This window comes from Phacochoerus africanus, chromosome 7 (assembly GCF_016906955.1).
Source record: "Phacochoerus africanus isolate WHEZ1 chromosome 7, ROS_Pafr_v1, whole genome shotgun sequence".
NCBI classification, from domain to species: Eukaryota; Metazoa; Chordata; class Mammalia; order Artiodactyla; family Suidae; genus Phacochoerus; species Phacochoerus africanus.
In genome coordinates this window covers 56,138,180-56,158,151 of record NC_062550.1, presented here as the reverse complement: position 1 = coordinate 56,158,151, position 19,972 = coordinate 56,138,180, and positions in this window count along the sequence as shown.

Genomic DNA, 19,972 nt, shown 5'->3' with positions numbered 1-19,972 from the left:
TGCAACCTTTGATGCATCTTAGGCAATGCCAGATTCTTTTCTTTTTCCTTTTTTCTTTCTTTTTTTTTTTTTTGCTTTTTAGGGCCACCCCTGCAGCATACGGTATGGAAGTTCCCAGGCTAGGGATTGAATTGGATTCACAGCTGCTGGCCTACACCACAGCCACTGCAAGGCAGGATCTGAGCTGCATCTACAAACTACTCCACAGCTCATGGCAATGCTGGTTCCCCAACCCAATGAACCAGGGCAGGGATTGAACCCACATCCTCATGGAGACTAGTCAGATTCATTTCTGCTACACCACAATAGGAATTCACGAATGCTAGGTTCCTAGGCTGGGATCAAATCTGTATCCTTGCACTCCATAAATGCCACTAATTCCATCGCATCACAGCAGGAAGTCCATAAATATTCTTTATTTACATATAAAAACCAGTACTCTGTGGCATTTGAATGAACTTGCTTAGAATGTATTTCATCTAAGCAACATGCATGGACCTAGGTATTATTATACTAAGTGAAGTAAGTTAGAAACAGAAAGACAAACACCATATGATATCACTTGTATGTGGAATCTAAAATATGACACAAATTGGAGTTCCCGTCGTGGCACAGTGGTTAACGAATCCGACTAGGAACCATGAGGTTGCGGGTTCGGTCACTGCCCTTGCTCAGTGGGTTAACAATCCGGCGTTGCCGTGAGTTGTGGTGTAGGTTGCAGACGCGGCTCGGATCCCGCGTTGCTGTGGCTCTGGCGTAGGCCGGTGGCTACAGCTCCGATTCAACCCCTAGCCTGGGAACCTCCATATGCCGCGGGAGCGGCCCAAGAAATAGCAACAACAGCAACAACAACAACAACAACAAAAAATAAAATAAAATAAAATATGACACAAATGAACTTATCTATGAAACAGAAAGAGAACAGATTTGTGGTTGTGAAAGTGCATGGGGATAGAGAAGTGATGGACTGGAAGTTTGTGATTAATAGATGCAGACTATTATACAAAGAATCGATATTCCTACTGTATATCACAGAGAATTATATTCAATATCCTGTGCTAAACCATCATGATAGAGAATATGAAAAAGAATATATATGTATGTACAACTGAATTACTTTACTGTACAGCAGAAATTATCTCAATGTTGTAAAAAACTATACATCAATAAACGTTTTTAAAAAATTCATTTTGTATAGAATTTTATTCTTGGAAATGAACATAATCAAAATGATGATTGAACTATACTTTTGAGTTTCAACAGCAGCTTTCTTTGGAGAAACTCAAACATTTTCATATTTATTTTCTCATTTATCCTGCAACCATGGTTTTGTGTCTACATAATTTGGGAAGGGTTTGTCTGGTCAAAAGGAGTGCTATGAAAAATTATGACAATCACGATGGTACAGCTGAACCGCTAACTAAACCAGAGTCTCTTATCTGCTATTTTATCAGGAAGTACTAATGAAGTCAAAGAAAAGGTGGAATCTGAAAGATCACAAAAGAAGCAACAATGAGGTTACAGATCACTAGCAGTAATTGACTGCAAACATCTAAAGCAATAAAATGCTTCTGATGCTAAAGCAACAGCTACACAAACCCAGAGAAAACTATTGTAAAAGCCAAAAGCCAAATAATCTAACCTGATGTTTTAGCAACACTATCAACATATATAAAGTCATTTGAAGAATTCAAAGTTTAACCTTCTGAAATTCAAACAAAATGGGACCTAGCTAAATTTGAAATGTATTATACAGGAAAAACAAAACAAAACAAAACAAAACAAAAAACAAAATGAATACAACCTACAAAACAAGAGAAAATATTTACAAAGGACATGATCAACAAGGGGTTAACATCCAAAGAAAGTACATAAAAAGTACATAAACAGCTCATACAACTCAATAATTTAAAAAAACCCAAACAATTTACTCAAAAGTTGAGTGGAAGCCCTTAATAGACATTTTTCCAAAGAAGACAAACAATGGCCAACAGGAATAGGAAAAGATTCTTATTATCATTCTTTGTTAGAGAAATGGAAAACAAATAATAATGTGATACCATCTCACACATATCTGAATTACTATCATCAAAAGGCCTAGGAGAAACAAAGGTTGGCAATGATGCTGAGCAAAGTGAAACATTGTACAATGTTGGTGGGCATGTAAATAGGTGTAGCCACTCTGCAAAAGAGTATGTACATTTATCAAAAAACAAAAACAGAACCACTTTAAAACTCAGAAATCCAAATATTAGGTATACATATACAAAAACAAGACAAACACCAATTCCAAAAGATACGTATACTCCAATGTTCATAGCAGCATTATATACAGTTGCCAAGATACAGAACAACCTAGGTGTCCATCAACAGATGAATGGATAAAGAAGATATACAGAATATGTATATGTACAATGGAAAAACACTCAGCCAGGAAAAAGAATGACACATTGCATGTTGCAGCAAAATGGATGGACTTGGAAAGCTTTTGCTAAGCGAAATAAGTCACTGAGAAGGACAAATACTATAGGCTATCTTCTATGTGTGGAAGCTGAAAAGTACAACAAACTAGTGAGTATGACAACAAAGAGACAAATTCAGAGATGTAGAGAACATACTAGTAATCACCAGTATGGGAGGATGGGAGTGACAGTATGGGGGTCAGGGTGTGGGAGACACAAACTACTGGGGTAAGATAGGTTCAAGGCTTTATTGTACAACACAGAGAATATAGCCAATATTTTGAAATAACTGTAAATGGAAATGAATATTTTTAAATTGTATACTTTTTTAAAAAAATCAAAGTTTAAAATGAAATGATTACCTTGACAGCCAAAGAAAAATCATTATACAAATTTCAGCACACATTGAGAATAGAAAAAAACCTTTCATCAAAGTGGCTATGGAGGAGGAGGGATAAATTAGGGAGTTGCAATTGACATACACGTATGAGACTAGAAAGAGACATATACAAAGAGAGTACAATATTTCTTCACAGAATATAGAAAAATATATTCAACATGTATTAAAGACCTAAATATAAGACCAGAAACCATTAAACTCCTAAAAAAGAAGATAGGCATAACACTCTGATATAAATTGCAACAATATTTTTTTTGGATCTGTCTCCTAGGGTAAAGTTTTTAAAAAGAAAGAAATAAAAACCTGCAAAGGGACCTAAATAAAATTAAAAGCTTTTGAACAGTAACAGAAACTATTATCAAATGAAGATGACTTACATATGGGAGAAAATATTGGCAAATAATATGAGACAAGATGTTACTATACAAAATACAAAAACAGCATATAAAACTCACGTAAAAATAACCCAAACAACTCAATCAAAACATGGACAGATAAATTTATAGACTTTTTTTTTTTCTGAAGAAGGCATACAGATAGCTAAGAGGCACATGAAAAGATGATCAGTATTATTATTAGAAAAATAAAACAGAACAACAATATGATATCACCTTACACAGGTCAGAATGGCTATCATCAAAAAATCTAGGAGAAATAAAAGTTGGTGAGAATGTGAAGCATAGCAGACTATTGTACACTGTTGGTGGGCATGTAAATAAGTGCAGCCACGGTGGAAAACAGTGTAGAAGTTTCTCAGAAAAACAAAAACAGAACTACCATAAGACTCAGCAAACCAGCTCTGGGGCACATATATCAAAAAACCCAATAAAACCACTAGTTCCAAAAGATACATGCACTCTGATGTTCATAACAACATTATTGAAAATGGTCAAATAGTGAAAGCAGCCTAAGTGTCAACAGATGAATGGAATAAGTATGTATGTACACACGCACACACACATACATACACACACAATAGTGTAATACACAGCAACCATAACAAAAAGGACACATTGTACCTTGCAGCAATATGGATAGACCGGGAGGGTATTATGAGGAGAAGTCAGTCAAATAGAGGAGGACAAATACAGTAGGACATCATATGTGGAATCTGAGAAGTTTAAAACTATGAACATGACAACAAAGAGACTGGAAAATGCAGAGGACACACTAGTAATCACCAGCGGGGAGGATGGGAGGCACAATATATAGGTGGGGTATGGGAGGAACAAACTATTGGGTGTATAGTAGCCTCAAGGATGTATTGTAACACATAGGGAATACAGAAATACAGTAATAACTGTAAATTGAAAGTAACTTTTCAAAATCATATAATTTTTTAATAAAAAATTTAAAAATCACATGATCATATCAAGAGACAAAAAAAGCATTTGATAAAATTCAGCACACATATATTATACAAACTATAATCAAATTGGCTTTAGAGGGAACATATATCAACATGCTAAAGGCCCTTTATGACAAATCCACAGCTAACATCATACTGAACAGTGGAAAGCTGAACGTCTTTCCTCTAGAATCAGAACAACACATGGTGGCCCACATTTTCCACTTTTATTTAGATCTATTTCCTATGGCACTGGAAGTCCTACCACAGCAATCAGACAAGAAAAAGGGGGGGAAAGGTATCCGAATTGGAAGGAAAGGAGAAAAACTGTCACCTTTTGCAGATAGCATGATATTTCATGTAGAAAAAGTTAAACTTTTCAAACTAATAAATGACTTTGGTAATGTTACAGGATTCAAGATGAATATACAGAAATCTATTGCTTTTCTGTAAGCTACTAATAAACTATCAGAAAGAAAATATGAAAAAAAAATCCATCCTATTTAAAACTGCTCCAAAAAATATAAAATACCTAGAAATAAACTTAACCAAAGAGCTGAAAGACGTATACTCTGAAAACTATAAAACAGAAGTAAAGGACATGAAGATGATACAAAGCAATGTGAAGATATACTGTGCTCATGGATTGGTAGAAATAACACTGTTAAATTTTCCATACTAACCAAAACAATCTACATATTTAATGCAATGTCTATCAAAGTACTATGACATTTTTTCATAAAACTAGAATAATCCTAGAATTGATAGTTGATAGGGAACCACAAAAGAATTTGATTTGCCAAAGCAATATTGAGAGAGAAACAAAACAAAACAAAACCCGTAACTGGAGATATCATCCTCACAGATCACAAAATATACTACACAGTCATGATCAGAATAGCTCAGTACTGGAAAAAAACAAAAACAAAAACAAAAATCACAGATCAGTGAAACAGAAGATAGAGCCCAGAAAGAAACTCACAGGGCTTTGACTAATCTACAACAAAGGACGTAAGACTATACGATGGAGAAAAGGCAGTTTCTTAAATAAGTGGTAATGGGAAAAATGGACAGTTCATGTAAAACAATAAGATTGGAATATATCCTTACATCACATACAATAATAAATTCAAAATGGATTAAAGATCTAAATTTATAGCCAGGAGTTCCCATTGTGGCACAGCAGAAACAAAACTGAGCAGTATCCATGAGGATGCGGGTTCAATCCCTGGCCTTACTCAGTGGGTCAGAGATCTAGCATTGCCCTGAGCTGTGGTGTAGGTCACTGATGCAGCTTGGATCCCACGTTGCTGTGGTTGTGGCTTAGGCCGGCAACTCCAGCTCTGATTCAACCACTAGCCTGGGAGCTTTCATATGCCATGGGTGTGGCCCTAAAAAGCAAATTAATTAATTAATACCCAGAAACCTCAAAACTTCAAGAAAATTCCAGGCATAACACATTTTTTTTTGGCCTCATTGCAGCATGTGAAATTTCTCTGGCCAGAGATCTAACCTGCACCACAGCAGTAACCTGGGCTGCTGCAGAGACAATGCTGGATTCTTAACCCACTGCAACACAAGAGGACTCAAGCCAAAACATATTTTGACATAAATTAAGCAATATGCTTTTTGTATCTGCCTCCTAAGCCAAAGAAACAAAAGCAAAAATAATAAAATAAAACCCAAAAGCCAAACAACATCAATAAAACCCAATTGGTATCTAGTGAAACTTAAAAGCTTTTGCACAGCAACAAAAACCATCACCACGATGAAAAGACAACTTTTGAATGGGAGAAATATTTGCAAAGCATATGACCAACAAGAGGTTAACTACTGAAATACATGAACAGCTCATACGACTCTTATCAAAGAAAACTCCAAATAACTTAATCAGATAATAGGTAGAATCCCATTATTGGCATTTTTCTAAAGAAGATATACAGAGGGCTAGATGGCACATGAAAACAGGCTGAATATCACTATTTCTTAAGGAATGCAAAACAAAGTAACAATGTAATATGACCTCACACAGATCAGAATGGCTATCATCAAAAAAGCTAGGAGTAGGTGTTCCCATTTTGGCTCGGTGGTAACGAACCTGACTAGCATCAGTGAGGACATGGGTTCAATTCCTGGCCTCGCAGAGTGGTTTAAGGATCTGGCATTTCCACAAACTGTGATGTAAGTCTTAGATGTGGCTCAGATCCCACATTGCTGTGGCTGTAGTGTAGCTTGGCTGCTACAGCTTCAATTCAACCCCTGGCCTAGGAACTTCCATATGCTGCAGTGCAGCCCTAAAAAAAAACAGAACAAAAAAATCTAGGAGTAATAAGGTTTGGTGACAATGTGGAACAAAGTGAACCCTTGTGCACTATTGGTGGGCATGTAAATAGAGGGAACCACTATTGAAAACAGTATGCAAGTTTCTTTAAAAACTAATAAAAGAACTGCAATAAGACTCAGCACTCTGACTTCTGGGTATATCTGTGAAAAAAACAAAGCCAATTAATTTCAAAAGATACACGCACTTCAATGTTCATAGCAGCATCATTGACAATTGTCAAGATATGGAAGCAACCTAAATGTCCATCAAGAGATGAACGGAATAGGAAGGTGTGGAATTTATATACATATATACATACATATATATGTGTAATATGCATATGTACACACACACATATATAAACAATAGTATAATTCAAAGCGACAACAAAAAAAAAGAATGACACATTTAACCTTGCAGTAATATGAATGGACAGGTAGGATGTTATGAGGTGAATTAAGTCAGATATAGAGGACAAATAATGTAGGATATAACTTATATGTGGAATCCGAAAAGTTCAACATCATGAGTATTACAGTAAAGACTCAGACTCAAAAATGTAGAGAACACACTAGTAATCACTAGTGGGGAGAATGGGAGGAGAAATATAGGAGTGGAGGTGTGGGAGGCACAAGTTAACTATTGGGTGTATAGTCGTCTCAAGGATGTATTGTGACACATAGGGAATATACCCAGTATATCGTAATAACCGTAAATCGAAATAACCTTTCAAAATTGTATAAAAAGTTTTTAAAATTAAAAAAAAAATTCGGTGGATAGAAGGAGGATGGCAGAGTAGTAGGATGTGAGGCTTATGTACTGCCACAAATACAGTGAAAATGTATCTACATGTGCAACAATTCACACAAAAAATTTGCTAAAAACTGACAAAAGACCTCATGATTATGATACAGCAAGAAAAACTTCATGAAACTAGATAGGACAAAAGAAATAAGAGAGAGAAGTGAAAAGAAGCAAGATGGAACCTGCATTCCTAGGAGGGAGCTGGAAAGAAGAAAAGCTTCCACACCCTAGAAATTTCCCCCACCAGCAAGATCAGCCAAGGCAGAGGAGGAACTCTAGATAAATGGTGTGAAGAAGTTAAAATGGAAACAATCTGCCATAGTCAGTGCTGTGGGCAACAATATGTGGGTGCCAGCAGGTGTCGGGAACAAAAATTCTGGCCTTAGACTCAAAGAGAGAGCTGGGGGTGGCTACATGGGAAAAAAACTGGGCTTGGCCATGCAGAAAAAGCCTGGAGGGACTAGAGTATAGGGCAACCACATTTGAGGACATGAGCGGAAGCAACCCAGTCAGGCTTAGAGGCTATTCGCCATTGTTTGGGGGGTGCTGGAGGGAAGAGCTGGGATCCACCACTTCAGCCTTATTCCCTGCTTGTGCACTCTCTCAGGCTGCAGGACACTGCTTCAGTCCTGGGAGCCATTCCACAGCAGTGGCTAACTAGGAACATCTGGGAAGAAACCACACCCTTAGGGCTATAGAGAACTTGAAGCAGGCAGAGTAACCACCTGGGGGAATAACACAAGCTCCCAACTCCTGCCAGTGGCCCCCACAGTAGTGGCACCCATCCCAGCTAGAAGAGCCACTGGCATATGTTCCTGTGGGAGCTGCAAACTGCCCAACCAGGAAAAGCACAAGCTGCATGGCTCTGCCAAATGGTTCTGCAGAGGCCTATGCTAGTGATGCCTGATCTGTGCCAAAAGATCCAAGAAAGGGCCATCTGTGCATGCTCCCTGCCAGAGTTGCAAACCACCTGCCTGAAGAAAACCATGAGCTACAGGCTCCTGCCAGTGGCCCACAAGAGCCCACACCAGTGGCACTTGGTCTTCACCAAGGAAGCCATGGGAGGCCCATTGATACACATTCTATAGCACTGAGTACAGAGAGCACTCCTCTCTGCAGCCAAGTGGGAGAGGGACCACCAAAAGTGCATGTCCTGAAGCTACAGAGAGAGCTTTTAAGCAACAGTTAGGAAGATGCCCCTGACCCTTGAATGGCTAAACAAGGGGAGTGACTTCAGAATGGCACCTACCCCTACAGCTACAGAGAGCAGTCCCTAGAGCCTTCCCATGCTGAAAAAGCAATCCTGTGAACTGTGAATCACTGCCACCTGCCTCACAAACACCATCCCTAGCACCCACACCAGGTCCAGGAGAGGTAATGTGATGCTGCTGCTCCCATCACGTGCTCTGGGTACACATGAACTGCTACCACCCCTGAGAACTCCAGGACTGGGGACCTGCTGCTGCATCTACATACCTGCTATCAAGGGGATGATAAACAGAAAGGTAGATATTATGAGATGACAAAGAACTAGCTTTCAGAAAAAGGAACAGGACAAAAACACAAAAACCACTAAATGATGAGGAGATAGGCAATCTACCCGAAGAAGACCTCAGAGTGATGATAGTAAAGATGATCCAAGATCTGGGAAAAAGAATGGAGGCATAGATTGAGAACTTAAAATAAATGGTTAACAAAGAGCTAGAGGATTTAAAGAGCAAAATGAATAGCACAATATCTGAAGTGAAAAAAATACTCTAGAATGAACCAATAGCAGTTTAATGGAGGCAGAAAAATGAATGAATGATGTAGAAGACAGAGTGGTAGAAATCACTGCCACAGAAAAAAATAAAGAAAAAAGAATGAAAAGAACAGAGGAGAGAATACAAGACCTCTGGGATAATATTAAACGTACCAACATTCACATTATAGGGGTTCTGAAAGGAGAAGAGATACAGAAGGGGCCAGAGAAAATATTTGAAGAGATTATAGGTGAAAATTTCCCTAATATGGGAAATCAAACACTCACTCTAGTTGAGGAAGCAGAGAATCCATACAAGATAAATCCAAGGAGAAACAGAGACACATACTAATCAAACTGACAAAAGATAAATACAAAGAAAAAATATTAAAAGACACAAGGGAAAAGCAATAAATCACATATAAGGGAACCCACACAAGGATAACAACTGATTTTTTCAGCAAAAAATGTACAAGGTAGAAGAGAGCAGCAGGATATATTTGAGGTTATGAAGAAAAGGAACCAGAACCAAGGATACTCTACCCAAGAAATCTCTCCTTCAGATTTGATGGAGAGAGCAAAACTTTTCAGACAAGCAAAAGCTAAGAGAATTCATCACCTCTGCCAGCTCTACATCAACTACTAAAGCAAATTTTCTAAGCAGAAAAAGAAAAGCCACAATTAGAAACAATAATACAAATTAAAGAGCTCACTGGTTAAAGCAAAGATAATATAAAAGTAGGAAGTCACCCATCGACAAATATGATATCGAAATTAGCAAGCATGAGAAGAGGAGAGGACAAATGCAGAACATTGAAAATGCATTTGAAATTAAGAGACCAGCAACCAGACACAATTCTGCACACATGTATATGGTTAAATCAAAATATAATGGGAGCCACAAATCAAATAACTATAATGGACACACACACAAAAAAAAATCAATCCACTGACAATGCTAAACATGGTCAGCAAATCACAAGATAAGACAACAAAAGAGGAAGGGAAGAAAAATCACCCAAAATAACAATCAAAAAATTAAGAAAATAACAAGTACATATTTATCCATAATTATATTGAATGTAAATGGATTAAATGCTCCAACTAAAAAGCACATACTGTCTGAATGGATACAAAACAAACCCATATATATGCTGTTTACAAGAGACCTACTTCAGATCTAAGGACACATACAGATTTAAAGTGATGGGATGGAAGAAAATATTACATGCAAGTGGAAATCATAGAAAAGCAGGAGTAGCAACACTCATATTATACGAAATAGATCTTAAAATAAAGAAGGTCACAAGAGACAAAGAAGGACATTACATAATGATTAGAGGATCAATCCAAGAAAAATACATAAAAATTGTAAGTACATTTGCACCTAACATAGGAGCACGACAATATATAAGGCAACTACGAACAGCCAAAAAAGGAGAAATCAACAAAAACACAATAATAGTGGCAGAATTTACACCTCACTTATAGCAACAGACAGATCATCCACACACACACAAAAAAAGCAAGGAAACACAGGCCTTAAATGACACACTAGACCAAAAAAAAGTAACAGATATCTATAGAACTTGTCACACCAAAACAGCAGAATATACTTTCTTAAGTGTACATGAAACATTCTCCAGGATAGATCAAATCTTAGGCCACAGATCAAGCCTTGGCAAATTTTAAAAAACTGAAATTAATTCAAGCATTTTGTCTTACCACAATGCTATGAGACTAGAATTAACTATAAGAAAAAAAAAAAAAACAGGAAAAAACACAAACTCCTAGAAGCTAAATGATGTAATACTAAACAAAATGGATCATTGGAGAAATCAAAGAGGAAATTAAAAGATACTTAGAGACAAATGACAATTAAGATACAACAATCAAAAATCTATGGGACAGAGCAAAAGCAGTTCTGAGAGGGAGTTTTATAGCAATATGATCTTATCTCAGGAAAGAAGAAAAAACTCAAACAACCTAACCTTATACCTTAAACATCTAGAGAAAGAGGAATAGACAAAGCCCCAAATTAGTAGGAGGAAAGAAATCATAAAGATTAGAGCAGAAATTAATAATGTAGAGAAGTAAGCAATAGAGAAGATCAATGAAACCAAAAGTTTGTTCTTTGAAATGATCAACAAAATTGATAAATGTTTAGCCAGATTCATCAGGAAAAACAGGGAGAGGGTTCAAATCAATAAAATTAGAAATGAAAAAGGAGAAATGACCACTGACATCACAGAAATACAAAGGATCATAAGAGACTATTATGAGCAACTGTATGCCAATAAAATGGACAATCTAGAAGAAATGGACAGATTCTTACAAAGGTACAACCTATCAAGGCTGTACTAGGAAGAAATAGAAAATATGAATAGACCAATCACAAGCACTGAAATTGAAAATGTGATTTAAAAAAATCCATCCCCCCCCAAAAAAAACAAAAGTCCAGCGCCTGATGGCTTCACAGCTGAATTCTATCAAACATTCAGAGAAGAGTTAACCCCTATTCTTCTGAAACTGTTTCAAAAAAATGCAGAGGAAGGAACACCCCCAAATTCATTATATGTGGTGACCATCACCCTGATACCATAACCAGACAAATATACCTCACACACACAAAAAGAAAATTACATGCCAATATCACTGGTGAACATAGATGCAAAAATCCTCAATAAAATATTAGCAAACTGCATCAAAATATATGTTAAAAATATCATACATCATGATCAAGTAGGATTTATCCCAGAGATGCAGGGATTCTTCAATATCCACAAATATATCAGTGTGACACACATCAACAAACTGAAGAATAAAAACCATATGATCATCTTGATAGATGCAAAAAAAGCTTTCAAAAAATTCAACAGCCATGCCTGATAAAAACTCTCCAGAGAGTGTGCATACAGGAGAACTACCTCAATATAAAAAAGCCATTTATGACATACCCACAGCTAATATCACTCACAATGGTGAAAACTGAAAGCATTTCCACTAACATCAGGAACTATACAAGGATGTCCACTTTCAACAATGTTATTTAATATAATTTTTACAGTCCTAACTATGGCAATCAGAGAAGAAAAAGAAATAAAAGGAATACAAATTGGAAAAGAAATAAAACTATCACTGCAGATGGCATGATACCATACCTAGAAAATTCTAAAGACACTACCAGAAAACTATTAAAGCTCATCAGTGAATTTGTCAAAGTTGCAAGATACAAAACTAATACACAAAAAATTAATTGCATTTCTATAAACTAACAATGAAAGATTGGAAAGAAAAATTAAGGAAATCATCCCATTTACCACCTACTTCAAAAAGAATAAAATACATAGAAATAAACCTACCTACCTAAGGAGACAAAAGACCCATACTTTGAAAGCTGTAAGACTCTGAAGAAAGAAATCAAAGATGACACAAATAGATGGAAAAATATACTATGATCCTGAATTGGAAGAATCAATACTGTCAAAATGAGACTACTACCCAAGGCATTCTACAGATTCAATGAATCCCTGTTAAATTACCAATGACATTTTTTACAGAACATGAACAAAGTATTTCAAAATTTATATAGAAACACAAAAGATCTTGAATGGCCAAAGCTATATTGAAAAGAAAAAATGGAACTGGACAAATCAGACTCCCTGACTTCAGACTACACTACAAAGCTACAGTCATTAAAACAATATGGTACTGGCACAAAACAGAAATATAGATCAATGGAACAGGATAGAAAGCCCGGAAATAAATCTAAGCACCTTTGGTCAACTAATCTGTGACAGAGGCGGCAAGAACATATAATGGAGGAAATATAGTATCTCCAGTAAGTGGTGCTGGGAAAACTGGATATCTGCATATAATATAATTAAATTAGAACATTCTCTAACACCATATGTAGAAATAAACTTAAAATGGATTAAAGATTTAAATGTAAGGCCAGATACTATCAAACTCCTAGAGGAAAATATAGGCAGAATGCTCTGTGACATAAATGACAGCAAAATCTTGTTTGATCCACCCCCTAGAATAAAGACAAAAATAAAACAATGTGACCTAATTAAACTCAAAAGCTTTTTGCCCAGCAAAGGAAACCATTAAAAAAAAAATGAAAAGACAATCAACAGAATAGGAGAAAATCTTTGCAAATTATGCAATAAACAAAGGCTTAATTCTTAAAATATACAAACCACCCATACAACTCAACAACAACAAAAACACTCCCAAACAAGCCAATAAAAAAAAGGGCAAAAGACCTGAATAGACATTTCTCCAAAGAAGACATACAGATGACCACCAGGCACATTAAAAGATGCTCAATATCACCAATTATTAGAGAAATGCAAATCAAAAATACAATGAGGTGCCACCTCACAGTAGTTAGAGTGGCTGTGGTTAACAAGTCAACAAACAACACAGGCTGGAGAGAATTTCGAGAAAAGAGAATGCTCTTTCACTGTCAGTGGGAATGTAAATTGGTACAACCACTAGGGAAAACAGTATGGAGATACCTCAGAAAACTAAATGTAGAACTACCATATGGCCTAGCAATCCCACTCTTAGGCATCTATCCAGACAAAACTTTCATTGAAAAAGATACATGCACCCGTATGTTCATTGTGGCACTATTCACAATAGCCAAGACATGGAAACAACTCAAATGTTCACTAACAGATGAATGGATTAAGATGTGGTATATACACACAATGGAATACTACTCAGCCATAAAAAAGAACAAAACAATCCATGTTGCCATTTGCAGCAACATGGATGGAAAGTAGACTTTCATACTGAGTAAAGTAAGTCAGAATACCGTATGATATCACTTATACCTGGAATCTAATATATGCCACAAATGAATCTACCTATAGAAAAAAAACAACAACTCATGGGCACGGAGAAGAGACTTATGGTTGCAGAGGGGGAGGGTGGAGGGACTGGGGGTTTGGGGTTGGCAGATGCAAACTATTGCATTTGGAGTGGATAAGCAATGAGATCCTGCTGTATAGCACAGGAACTCTATCTAGCCACTTGTGATGGAACATGCTGGAGAATAACGTGAGAAAAATAATGTATATATATATATATATGTGTGTGTGTGTGTGTATGTATGAATGGGTCATTACTGTACAGCAGAAATTGACAGAATATGATAAATCAACTATAATAAAAATTTTAAAAATGAAAGTGATATAAGAGCTCTATGGGATAATATAAAGCATGCCAATCTATGCATAACCAGGGATTCTGGAAGGAGAAGAAGAAAAGGGGATTGAAAATATATTTGAAAAAAATTATGGCTGCAAAGTCTCCAAATCAAAAGGAAACAGACAATACCCAGATACAGAAAACACAGAGGACCCAAACAAGTTGAACACAAGAAAACCTACACCAAGACATATTATAATAAAAATGGCAAAGGTTAAAGGTAAGAAAAGGATTATAAAGGTATAAAGAGAAAAACAGTTAATTGTAAGGGAAGCCCCCATAAGGCTATCAGATATCTTCTCTTGAACTGCTACAGGCCAGTAGCAAGTAGCAAGATATATTCGAAGTTCTAAAAGGAAAAAAAAAATGCAACCTAGATTACTCTACACAGCCAAGATTAGCATTTAAAATAGAGTGAGAAATAAGAATTTTTCAGACAAACAAAATCTAAAAAGATGCAGCAATATTCAACCTAATACAGCATTATTTCTACCCTAAAATAAATATTGAAAGATCTCTAAATAGGAAAGAAGAAAGAAGATACAGAGTGGAGGAAATTACAATTGAAAAGTAATCACTTAAATAAGCAAGTACAGGAGTTTCTATTGTGTCTCAGTGGGTTAAGAACTCAACAAACTCTGAGGATGTGGGTTCAGTCCCTGGCCTCACTCAGTTGGTTAAGGATATGGCATTGTTGCAACTGTGCCATAGGCCAAATGTGGCTTGGATCTGGCATTGACACTTAAAGGCTATGGTGTAGGCTGCAGCTCCAACTTGACCCCTAAACTAGGAAATTCTATCTGCCACATGTGTAGATTTAAAAGTATAAGTAGTAAGTAAGTAAATAAATAAGCAAACCAGTATACAGTTCAAAAAGGGGGAAAAAATTCTATTTGTGAAAGCAATGATAAACGCAATGAACCTCAAAAGGATAAACATGAAGATGTAAAAAAGCACATCAAAAACAAAATGTGGGAAAGGAGAGTAAGAAAATCTAGACTTTTTAGAATATATTTGAGCCTATGTGACTATCAGCTTAAGGCAAGCAGATATAGGAAGGAGTTAACATAGTTAAAAAACAGGATAACTAAAATAAAAAAATACATTCACAAAAAAACAAAAAGAAGAGGGCACAAGCATAAAAGGATATCATTGAACCACAAAAAGAAAAATAAAGGAACAAAGGAGAAACATAACCAACTAGAAAACAAGATTTAAAATGGCAATAAATACATATTTATCAATAATTACATTAAATGTCAATGGACTGAATGCTCCAGTCAAAAGATATAGAGTAGTAGACTGGATAACAAAACAAGAGCCTACAATATGCTGCTTACAAGAGACTAATCTTAGGGCGAAGGACACATATAAATTGAAATTAAAAAAATAAATTTAAAAATCATATGATCATCTCAAGAGACAAAGAATTTGACAAAATTTAGCACACACTTATGAGTATAATCAAATTGGCTTTAGAGGGAAAATATCTCAACATACTAAATGCTATTTATGACCAAACCATAGCTAACATCATACTGAACACTGGAAAGCTGAAAGTCTTTCCTCTGGAATCAAAGACACAGTGAGGCCCATCTTTGGCACTCCTATTTAACATAGATATAATGCCCATAGCATTGCAAATCCTTCCATAGCAATCAGACAAGAAAAGAGGGGGGGGGGAAGGCATCCAAATTGGAAGAGGAGGAAAACAGTCCACTTTTTTCAGATATCATATTTCATATAGAAAACCCTAAAGTCTTCACCAGACATGAGGAGATCTAATCAAGCAATTAAGCAAAGTTGCAAGATATAAGATGTATATACAGAAATCTGTAGCTTTCCTGTATATTAATGATTTAACTCTCAAGAAAAAGAAAGTTCAAAAAATCTACCCACTTTCAAATTGCATCAGGAATCAAGATAGTGGAGGAATAGGACATTGATTTCACCTTCTCCCACAAATACATGGAAAAAAAATACATCTACATACAGAATCATTTTCATAGAACGCCTACTGAATGCTAGCTGAAGACCTCAGACTTCCAAAAGGGCACAGAAATCTCTACCTAACAAGGTAGGACAAAAGAAAAAGAGAGAGAGAGAGAGAGAGAGGGAGGGAGGGAGAGAGAAAGGAATCAGAACGGGACCAAGGCTCCCTCCTGGGAGGATGCTGTGAAAGAGGAAACATTTCCATACAATGGGATGTACCCTCACTGGTGAGGAGAGAATCTTTGACAGAGGGGAGATTTTGAGCCTTAGAGGAGAATACAGCCATCAGTTTGCAGTGGTTAAAGGGGAAAACAATTTGCACATACGGTCAGTGCCATCACCAGCAGGCCCTAGCCTCAGAAGTTTGTCCTCCAGGATCAGTGGGGGCTGGGGGCTGAGGTTCAGATTTAGAGGTCAAACCCATGGAGAAGACTTTTATTTGCTGCATGGAGACCACCTGAAGGGGCAAAGGTGTGGTGAGCCAAAACCAAGGGAGTGGGGAATAAGCTTGGGCCCACCACAAAGTCAGGGCTCCACTATTGTGCGGTGGGAAGGAGGAGGGCAGAACCAATGTAGGGGGTTATTTCTCTGGGTGTGAGCTATGAGGTAGCAGGGCAGTGTTTTAACAAGCTCTGGGAATGGGCACAAGACACCACTTCCATCTCAGACTGCAGAGGAAGACCAGACTGCTGCCTCCACTGTAAGTCATGCAACCTGGCACCAACCTTTGCCCTTGCCTTTTCTAGGAACACACATGACTTGCAACCAGGTGCTGTCCACTGCCCCCACATTCCAGGGAGTGTTCTTGGGCAAAGCACGTGCCCACCACCTATCAAGGGGATAATGGACAGCAGAAGTTGAGGAAAGAGATGGAAAGCATTCAAATCAAAAGCAGCCCTCACACCAAAAAAAAAAAAAAAAAAATCAAGCTACGCAGACATGCTCCCACATGTGTATAGTCTTCCAAGACTATAGTAGATAATTTTTTCTCCTAAACTCACAAAGTAGGAAAGAACAAGCAAAATGAAAAAGCGGAGGAATCATTCTCAATTAAAAGACCAAGAGAATTCCCGTAAAGAAATAAAAAAATGAAAAACATCTCTTCAGCTTAATAGACAAGTTCAAAAAGGAAGTAATGAAAGTCTAGAATACTTAAGAAAGGCTATTGACATAAGTGCATATTAAGGGGAAAAGGAACTAGAAAATATAAAGAGGAGCCAAGAAAAACTAGAAAATTAATTTGGTGAGATGAAAGCTGAACTAAAGTCACTGAATAGCAGAATGAGTAATGCAGAAGAAATAATAGGTGATCTGGAAGACAGAATAATGGAAATAACCCAATAAAAACAGCAGACAGAAAATCAAATTTAAAAATGAAAACAATATGAGATGTATGCAATAATATAAAGCATGCCAATCTTTGCATAATAGGGATTCCAGGAGGAGAAGAAATAGAAGAGGGGATTGAAATGCACATTATGAAATTATGACTGAAAACTTCCAAAACCTAAATAAGGAAACAAAGATCCAGGTACAGGAAGTACAGAGGGTCTGAAACAAGATTAACCCAAACAGACATATACAAATTATGTTATAATAAAAATGGCAAAAGTGAGTGATAAAGAGAGGATTCTAAAGGCAGCAAGAGTGAAACAAAGAATTCATTACAAGAGAAGCTCCAAAAGGATATCCTAATTTTCTACAGGAATGCTGCAGGCCAGGAGGTTATCACGAAATATATACAAAGTCTCGAAAAGACAAAAATATGCAGCCTGGAATACTATACCCAGAAAGATTATCATTTGGAATAGGAAGATAAATAAATTTCTCAGACAAGCAAAAACAAACCACACACATACAAAAAAATGCAGTAACACTAAACCTAGCTAAAAAGAAATATTGAAACTTCTTTCTCTAAGAAGAAAAGGAGCAGGAGATACAAGAATGAAAAATACTCAACTGGAAAGTAAATCATTAAATAAGCCAGTATGCATAATGGAAAGAAAAAAATAACTATGGGGAAAGTGTTGATAAACACCAAGAACAGCAAGAAATAAACATGAAGATGCAGGCAGATTAGACACAACAGAAGAGTAGAAGGACTCAAATTCAACTCTGCTCACAAAACCACAAAAATGACACTCTCTTCTGAACAACCATTGAAAAAGACTGGAAACTACAAATATATATATATATATATATATTTTACATCCAAAGATAAAGAAGCAGCCACAATGAGATGGTAAGCAGGGTGATTTTACAACATAAGCAAATGCCATACCTATAGGGTGGGTGACCACCAAAGTGGAAAATAACCATATCACAGAGGATCTCCCATAAGATTGAGAGTTCTGAACCCCACATCAGGCTCCCCATCCTGGGGGTCTTCCATTGGGATGAGGAGTCCCCAGATCATTTGATGTTGAAGCCCAACAGGGCTTCAGTGCAAGTGCTCCACAGAACTGGGCAACCAGAGATGCTCATTTTTGAGGTGGCATACAAGGTTTCAAGTCTACTAGGTCCCAGGGCAAAGCAGGGACTCCATAAGAATCAGGGACACACTGATCTAAGGGTTTTAGAGGGTCATTTGGAAAGGCAAGGGTTGGCTGTGGCTCACTGAGGGTGCAGGACACTGGAGGTAGAGGTCCATGGAATAATCAAGTGTGAGCTCCCACGGAGGCTACTATTTTGGAAACAAGATATGGCCCCACCCAACATTCTGCAGATTATAACAGTGGGAAATCCCTGGCAAAAACAACAAACAGGGTTCCAAAAAATGCCCATCCATTAGCAGACAGGCATCTTAATTTCATCCTAGGCAAAGAGCCATCTTTAATCACATACCTTGTCACGGTCCTGCCCACCTGAGGAACAAAAACCAGCTCCATCCACCAGTGGGCAGAGACCAGACCCTCCCACCAAGAAGCCTGAAAAAGGCCGTCCATCATCTTCACTCACCAAGGGGCAGACACCAGAAGCAAGGGGAGCTACATGCCTGCAGTCTGTGGAGTGGAGATAACAAACACAGAAAGCTAGATAAAATGAGACATCAGAGAAATATGTGCCAGAGGAAGGAACAAGACAAAACCCCAGAAAAACTAAGTGACGTAGACAGGCAACTCGTCTTGAAAAGAATTCAGAATAATGATAGTAAAGATGATGAAAGACCTCAGAAAGAAAGAGAGGCACAGAAAAAGAAATTACAAGAACTATTTAACAAAGATGTAGGAGACAAAAAAAAAAATAGATTAACAATACAATAACTGAAATTAAAAAAATGCTAGAAGGAATCAATAGCAGAATACATGAGGTTGAAGAACCAACAAGCTAAATGGAAGATACATTGGTGGAAATCACGATATGGAACAGAATAAAGAAAAAAGAATGAAAGGAAAGGAGGATGGTCTAAGAGACATCTGGAAGAACATTAGATACACCAATATTCTGATTACATGGGTCCCAGAAGGAGAAAAAAGGAGCTAGAAAAAAATTGGAAGAAATAAGAGCTGAAACCTTTCCTAATGGGAAAGTAAATATTCACTCAAGTCCAAGGAGCAGTGAGTCCTATATAGGAAAAACTCAAGGAAAACACACCAAGACACATATTAATCAAATTTATCAAAATTAAAAGAGAAAATATTAAAAGAAACAAGGGAAAAGCAAAAAGTAACATACAAAG